The sequence below is a fragment of the Ceratotherium simum genome, chromosome 20, assembly GCF_057802395.1.
Source record: "Ceratotherium simum simum isolate JZ-2026a chromosome 20, ASM5780239v1, whole genome shotgun sequence".
Lineage (NCBI taxonomy): Eukaryota > Metazoa > Chordata > Mammalia > Perissodactyla > Rhinocerotidae > Ceratotherium > Ceratotherium simum.
Window position 1 is genome coordinate 11,595,535 of NC_141919.1, and position 8,835 is coordinate 11,604,369.

Consider the following 8,835-nt stretch of genomic DNA (forward strand, 5'->3'; position numbering starts at 1 on the left):
CCTATTCTGTCTGCTTTTCTAAATCTCTCCCCCAGATGCAGGTTCCAGCAGTGTGGCCCAAATGGAGCTGGGAAGCTGGAATATTTAATCAGGTGGAGCTGACCACCAAGTAGTACTTGAACCAGCTGCCTCAGGCCCCTAGGAAAAAGCCCACCTCCAGGCACTATCATGATTTCCCATGGCCCATATTTAGAATAATCCTGAGAGGACTAAAGCTTCCACAAGAAACTGTGAGGAAACTCCTGCTCTGTAAATAGAGCGAGAGAGAAAGAGACGCACCCAGAGTTCAGAAAGTCTACACCCTCTCTCCATCACTTAGCTTTTTGGAGACAATAATCACTAAATTCTCCTAAGTATATTAAACCTTTCTCCTGCACACAGTGGAGTGGCATGTATGGTTTGTAAATGGACCCATTATCTTTCCCAGTTTCAAACTTAGGCTTTTACACAGCACTCTAAGGCCACAGAAATGTAGTCTAGATTTTTGAACAATGCCTTCTATATCCCAGGGACTCCATAAGTAAAGCACTAAATACACTGCTTGCTCCGGTTCAGGGCATCCCGGCACCCAGAAAGGCATTTTATCTGGGGGTTATTGGTATGCTTTGCAGCCTTCCTGAACCAGACTGCATTTTTGTTGTCGCTTTTATTTTGCTGGCCTGCCTTCCTCAAGCACTTGGCAGGGGGAATGCTACATCACAGCAGCCTGGGAACTTCCACCTGGACGTGCTGCTTTCCAGTCACTCTTTTACACTGACTTCTGTTAAACGGCTGGCAGATCTTCTTAAAACCCCATCTCCTTCCCCTCCCCTTCCAGATATCTATTTCTCAACACACAAAACAACAGAGCCTTTTCCCTTCTAAATCAATCTTCATTTTCATAACCTACTCTACATTCCTGAGGTTGTTAGCAAATGCCTGTTTTTATCAGAGGTTTAGTATTACAGTCAAGATCTTGCCAGGCTCTTAAAATGTGGATTGTTGGTTCACTAATTCAGTGGTGGAGCACCTACCACCTGGACCAAGGAGAGAGCTGCCTTCAGAGTCTCTCGTGGACTCTCAGTCTCCGAAGGGTTTTGAGTTAGCTGACTTCACGTATGGTCACACATAGGCAGAATTCCTAAGCTAGAGCTATTAAGCTGACTGTGGCATGGAAGAGAGTAGCTCTCCCATTCTCCCTTCCCCTCCCCTCTCTTTGGTCTCCACCCCAAGTACTGGAGGAAAACAAAAGGCAACAGGCAGCAGCCCTGTGAGTCTTCTAGGTTCAACCAATTGCACAAGTCAAGAAATGCCAGACAGCTGCTACATTCGACTCACACATTTAAGGACAGGCAATTCATAAATCAGACACAAATATATGCATAAAGCAAGGGAGTGATACACTATCGAGCGAGCATTTTATTGTAAATGAGGCAATTACCAGCAGCTCCAGAAACAGCCTCCAGTGCTTTCCCTTCACAGGGCCGAGAGCGCTGGGGCAGCCACCACTTCCTGGTTGCATAATCTTGGTGAACCACAGGAGATGGTAATTACTTAGGAGTCTTATTCTTCCAAAGCTATTGATATGGAAGCTTGTCTCAAGCTTGAGTAATGTTTTCTTGAGAATTCTATATCCCCTATCCTCTATCCTTTATAGTCTCATCTTTCCTTTAAATATTTGAAAGCTTATGAGCCTACTTTCTCCAGGCAATCTATTCATCCCTATAGGGCTTTTCAGAAGTGAGATTAGTATAAGTGAATGGATAATATAAAATATGCCACTAATTTTATGCAGCGTTATATTTAGAAATATAGGTGGACTCTCCAAATTATACTAATTTGCATTAAAATGCGAAATGGGCTTTTGTTTAAAGAGTTTTTGTGCTCTTTCCACAGCAAATCTTTAGCACTTATTGAAATAGTTAAATGAGAAAAACCCTTAGAGACTCTTCCTAATATTACCAGAAGATTTTAACATCTTAAATAAAAGCATCCTAAAACCTTTCCCAAACCCTCGATGCAGTTTCCAAGGCCTAACCCAATATTGTGCTCTTTTACTCATTTTGTAAATCCCGATATTAGAGGCTAAAAAGAAAAGAAGAGGCATTTAGGAATTGAATTACACAATGAAACAATTGACATTGTTAAGTTCTCAATTCCATAATAAAGGAACTCTTCCTTTATGAGAAAATAAAAATACAACATCATGGTAGTATTGCAGAAGAAATTTTAGCTTTATACCCAAAGTTTGGAAATAACATCTTTCTAAAATCATAAGTGCAAAAATAACATGTTAGAAAGCAAGGGAACAAATAATAGGATTTATTTGCAATGTTTTACTGCCAGTGGTGGAGCAGAAACAAAATATCTACGTTAAAAGCGCGCTATTCTTAGGCAGCTGAGCCTCCAGCCCCAAAGGCCTTCAGGCTCAGTGATTCCATAGGACTTGGGAGATTTTCCCACTGGCTTGCTGAATCTGGGGCTAGCAGGAGTATCCTTCAACTCACATAGCTCTCATTTAAATGCATATCCTATTACAATGGAACAGCAAGTTTCTAGATCTTGACCAGGCTGGCATTTTACTTCTAAGAAAAATAGAACAAAATGGCCCACAAAGGCGCCATTGATGTTCAACTGGGTCTAGCAAAATCGCAAGCTGCTTGTTAGGAACAGATGATCAGCCTTGGTTTCCTGAGCATGCATCAGCACCAATCTGGAAAGGACGTGGGGCCAAAAAGGATATAGGGATGAATGCCAGCCCCTCGTCATGACCCCCTCAATAAAAGAGGGGCCCTGTGTCAACCCTTGCTCTTGCCTTGAGAAAAATTATACTACCCTGGGGAGTTGAAAAAAAATAGTCTCCAAATTTTCAGCCTCATTGCTAACATTAAATAATGTTTTTCTCTAACAGTTTCTTTTTTTTTTTCTTTGCTGTTTTCCAAACTCCCTGGTTGCACTAGCATTTATTGAGCACTGTGATGTGCTAGGCAGCTTTGCAAATATTATCTTGTGTCATCAGCCAATAAAACTATAAAATAGGCACTCATATTCCTGCTGTGTAAGTGAAATATAGAATTTCAAAAGATTAAATGACTGCCCAAAGTTCACTGCTAGTAAATGATGGGATCAGGGTGGAATCTGTGTCCTTAAAGCCAACTCCCATGTCCTTTCAACTATAGCCCAACTCTCCACCTCTCGAGGTCAGTGCGTCAGAGCATAGTAAGCTGCATCAGCAACATTGGCGTCCCACCAGTCCTTTGGGTTGTAAACTGTCCAGAATTTTTACAGGAATTTTTCCCCAGAGCTCCCATGGATCTTTCATGCTGTCACAGAAAACATGAAACAGCCTCAGATTAGAACTCCAGCTGTGGCACCAGCCATCCACGGGAACTTGTACAAGTATCTTTCATGCACCTCAATATTGTTACCTTCAAATCGGGGATAATAATTGTGACTAAATGTGGTTCTCTTCATCCCTCTGTCCTTTTCCATTCTCACACCTGGTGTGGAGAGGGTTTGCAATATACATATCCATGTTAGGCTGGGTAAGGCAGAGACTATTAGTAAGAGAGAGGTTTGTTTGTTTCACTCTTAAGAATGTGAAGATCCTCCTGATTATAACAAACCAACTGTGAAAATATTATAAGACAATACAGAAACTTGAACACTACCTTTATATTTAATGATATTGAAGAATTATTGTTAAAATTTTTAGATGTGCAATGGATTGTATCAATGTAAATATTATGATATTGTACCATAATTATGCGAGATGTTACTATTGGGGAAAGTTGGGTAAAAGGATATACAGAACTTCTTTATAATATTTTTTACAATTATAGATGGATTTATAATTATCTCAAATTAAATTTTTTTTTTAATTTAGATGTGGTAATACTGCTTTGGTTATGCTAAAAAAATCTTTAACTTTTAGAGATAAATAATGAGGTATTTATGGATGAAATAGTTTAGAAATATACATTTGGCAAAAAAAATGCATTTTAAATGCTGTTTTCACATGCTATACCAAAATAAGATCAGATTTTTAAAAGAGGGAATTAAAGAAAATTACTAGTATAAACATCTACCAAACTACTAAAAGCTGTATCATAATCCCAAAAATAATTCATGCTTTTGGTCTCAGTGTTCCCATTTTTGTGAATCAGTTATAAGCAAACATATACATGAATATGTATATTCATGAGCAATGTATATAGCACAGATATAGAATCAATCTACAATCACTTGCAAGTATGTCAAAATAAAAAAAAATAAGTACTAAGTGATTAAAAACTGTGTACAATTTTTTGTCAATAGTATGATTAGAAATGTAGAAAGGCAAGCACATAAAAATATATTTCAACAATTTTTTTTAGAAAAAGAATTGAGGGAAAATGAAATGAGACTTATTGGCTCAGCTGGGAAGTGGTGGCAGCTTGCCCTTTGGTCCCAGGGCAGAAAAAAAAACAACAAAAGAGTACAGGATCAAAACTAAATACTTTACATCAATTATCTTCATTTAATCTTCACATGAGGTAGATAATACTACTGTTATACCCATTTCACAGATGAAGAAACTGAGATGTTAAGAGGTGAAGAAGCTCACCCAAGATTACAAAGGTAGTAACTGACTGAGCTGGGATTCCAACCCAATCCATCTGGTTTCAGGACCTGCATCACCAGTCAAGACAGCTAATACCAGCAAAAGAAAGGTTCACTTGTTCTGTAGATTCTCCTCTCAAGTATTTGAAAGACTTAAAGCCTCTTCCTGCAGTGCACATAAGGATATTCATTGTAATTTAAACTAGAATCTATTTATCAGATGAAGTAGAAATTTCCAATGAGAAGATGGAGCACACATACAATTAAGGCCCCTGCATCTCCCAAATCAATAAGAATTGATTGAAAAATCAGCAATTGCCCTTTATCTGTTACAGTCAACTGCAGTCCCTCTTCTACTAAATGGTAATGAGAAATGTAGATGGAGCTCAATGCTTTCTCAGAAAATAGACATATTTCCAATGTGGACTGGGATGACGGAAACACAGGCAACCCACTGGATTTGAGTGCTGACTGTCTCTGGCTAAGTTTCCACTGTGGAGAAAGTCAGATAAAGCCTTTCCAGAAGGAAGGAAGGGACAAGTTCCTGGTTGCCTACATTCACTCACCGCTTTCCTTTGCCTCAATCCTAAACAAAAGGGTGAAGAAGGTTAAGTTTGCATCCAGAATTGAGACCCTGCACCATTTAGGTGTTGTATGGACATGTTGTATAATTTGTTGTTCCAGAGCCCTCTTTTCCTTTATTGTGCTGGGAGTCACCAGTTACTCACATAGAAGCTTCAAGGTGCCAATATTTGTATATTCTCTCCTCCTTACCACCATTAAAAACCTGCTCGTAGGAAATGTTCTGACCAAGGAATTTATCCTAACCTATAATGGACTGATTAACATTTTGTGTGTTTGAAAGTTTTAATAATAAAATTTGGGGGGGAAATATAAAAGAGATTTCCAATTTAAAATATTATCCAAAACAGGACACAACTGCAAGGAGCTCTCAATGGTCAAATCTGGGTCACTTTGGTCTGGGTCACAAAATACATAATGATTGTAATGAACATCCATGAGTGCATACTGCATAAATAAAGAGTTGTATAAATAAATAAATGGAGAAGAAGGGAAAGGTCTTGATACAGTAGAATTCCAATTAACAAATGTAGATGGAATGATGGAAATAGAAAATCACCAATTTGGCAAACTCCACAGTAATAATTGTCATGGGCAAGAAAAATTAATAGGCATTAAAATTAGTGTCAGTGTCATCATTGATGAATGCCAAAATTAAGTGGGCAAAAAATGAGAAACAAGATATTTACGTAGTCTCAAAGTATCTCCCCTCAAAACACATTAATTGCAAAGAGAAAAATAGTCACTTTACAGTGGAGAAACCTGGAGGACACCATTTTAACCTTGTGGTCAAAGTTGCCATCACCAAGGATGAGACATATCAACAGCATGTGCCTCCTGATTATGATGTACTAAGAAGGACACAATATCACTTTGGTGATATTTTGCCCAAAATTCATAATTTGAATTTAATCACGAGAAAATGTCAGATAAATTCAAATTGAGTACTCTTCAAAAGTGTCAAGGTCGTAAAAGACCAAAGAGACTGTCGCAGGTTAAAGGAGACTAAAGAGATGTAACAACTAGATAGTATACGTGATCCTGGATCAGATCATGGTCTAGAAAAAGAACATTAGTTGAACAACAAATGTGGGAAGAAATTTGGATAAGGTCTGTAGATTAGTTACATGTATTGTGGCAATGTTAATCTCTCAATTTTGATAATTATACTGTGATTATGTAAGATGTTAACATTTAGGAAAGCTCAGAAATGATATGACGGAACTCCTTGTACTGTTTTTCCAACAATTTTTAAGACTGAAATCATTTCAAAGTGAAAAGTTAAAATATTTAAAGTACATAGAAAGAAAAACTAGCAGTCCCTTACACAGCCCACTCCAATAGTCTACCAAAATACCCATTAGGAAAAAAAAAAAAGAAAACTCAACATGAGGAAAACTAAGAAGACTGACATCCATAAAGATCTATTTTGAAGACTGAGTGTTATAGTGCATGTAAGATATTCACCTTAATTCCTGACCAATAGTAGTAAAAAGAGTAGCAATAGTAATAATAATCAGAATAAAAGTAATAGTAGCTAACATTGGCTGAGTATTTACCATGCTGGAGACACCAGATCTATATCATGTTTATCATGCTTAGTTCTGATAACAACTCTACAGAGTAAGATACACTGAATAAATGCTGACACTCAAAAATGCTAATTTATTTCCAAACAACTGGGAAAATAAATTAATGGAGCCAGGGACCATGTCTTCCTTGTTTAGATATATCTTACCGGAACCAAGCACAGGGTCTTAAATGTAATAGTGATCCAATATTCATATTTGTTGAATCAATGAATTAATAAACAAAGAAAAATAATATGTGGTCTATCCCTCCTTTGCTCCAGGAATAAGCAGCTCTGTTCATCACCCCTCCCAAAAGTCAGGAAAACCAATTTTCACTCCCCCACAATTGATCTGCATTCTTTATTAGCTATCAAAAAAATTGAGACAGTCATCTCTGCGCTGTTAGGACTTTGCTTTGCATCCTTGACTCATCTTTTTTATTGCCCACCCAGAGGCCACTAGTCTCAGAAAACAGGTCGAGAAACATGGAGGGAGAGAGCAATGGCATATTGCTCTGAGGGAAGTGTAGTCACCCAAAGTAAATTGTCCTGGATGGGGGCCAGACGTAGGAAGAAACCTAATGCAGCTCACATTAAGGAAGTCTACTTTTTATACACCATATTATTTTGAATCTCAAGAAACTGAGCAGTGGTGCAGAACAGGAGGGCATTTACCTTCATTCAACAGAGCAACACTAGATGAAAGCTTGCTCAGCTTTGGGAAGCAAGTTGGAACTCGACAGATATTTCAGTCTATACAAGAAGGGGTCTCAAGCAGTGCCCGAGATGGTGAAGGAAGCCCAAGTAACCTCACAGGCCCTGAGGGCTGGTAAACTGGATTGAGCATTCCCCACTTGTGGACATGTAAAGAGACAAAAACAAAATTATCCCTATTCAAAACCAAAAGTACCAGAAAATAAGGTAAATATAATTTCATACTAAACAAACTTCTGAAAATGATTTAATATAGGAGTCAGAAGAAAATACTACAAGGCTTTTTGACATTCTCATAAGAAATCATCAAAACCAAAGCAGCTGACCTCTCTGTCCCTCCGTCTTTGCAGGTGCATGGACTCCTTTCTGCTTTCTCTTTCTTTCTACTTCATTCTCTTTCTTCCTTATGACTTTCTGCTCTATGAAACATGAGTATATAATGAAAGGACACAATGGGCTAAGATTTATTATTTATAATTAATTTAATAAGTAGTTATAGTAGATGCATGGCATAGATTACAAGCTGAGATAAAACATTGTATAGGAAAGTGTTGTATGAAAGTCAAATTTAGACTAGCCAAATTTTTAATGTTGGTGATAAAGAAGAGATTGATATTGCAGGTAATCAAATAATCAACAGAGAAGACAAACATAGGAAATGCTCTCCAAATTTATTGAGGGGGAGCAAAAGAAAATCTTTGAAAGAAGATGACAGATAAGGAAATAAGACAATGGAGATCAAACCACTTACTTATATATGTTCCACAAGGGAAAATGTGAATGATTGGAATAGAGGCAGAAATCATAGATGAAGAATGCATTCCATTGCTAGTTTTTTAAAAATGATTGAATATACTTATCAAAAGTGTCAAGGTCATGAAACACTATCACAGATTGGAGGATTCTAAGGAGGAATGAAAATTAAATGCATTGGATCCTGGAAGAGAAAAAGAACAACAGTAGAAAAACTGGTGAAATCCAAATAAAGTCTGTAGTTCAGTTAATAATATTGTACTAATGTTAATTTCTTCATTTTGATAAATATACCATGGTTATATAGGATGTTAACATTAGATAAATCTGGGTGAAGAGTATATGGGAATTCTGCATACTATTTTGCAACTTTTCTGGAAATCTAAAATTATTTCAAAATAAAAAGTTTTTAAAAGTAATTGAACAGTCAAATCAAAGGAGTTGATTGTTCCTAGAAAAATTATTGAAAAGAATCCCACATCTGCATATGTTCAGGCAAATTTTTTAATTATTTAATTAAAAGGATAAAAATAAAACCCTATACACATCCAGAGAAAATAAAGCAGTTAACTCCAAAGACCTAACTAACTAACTAAGCATCAAAATACTACAGTTAAAAACTAATAGAAACTCCA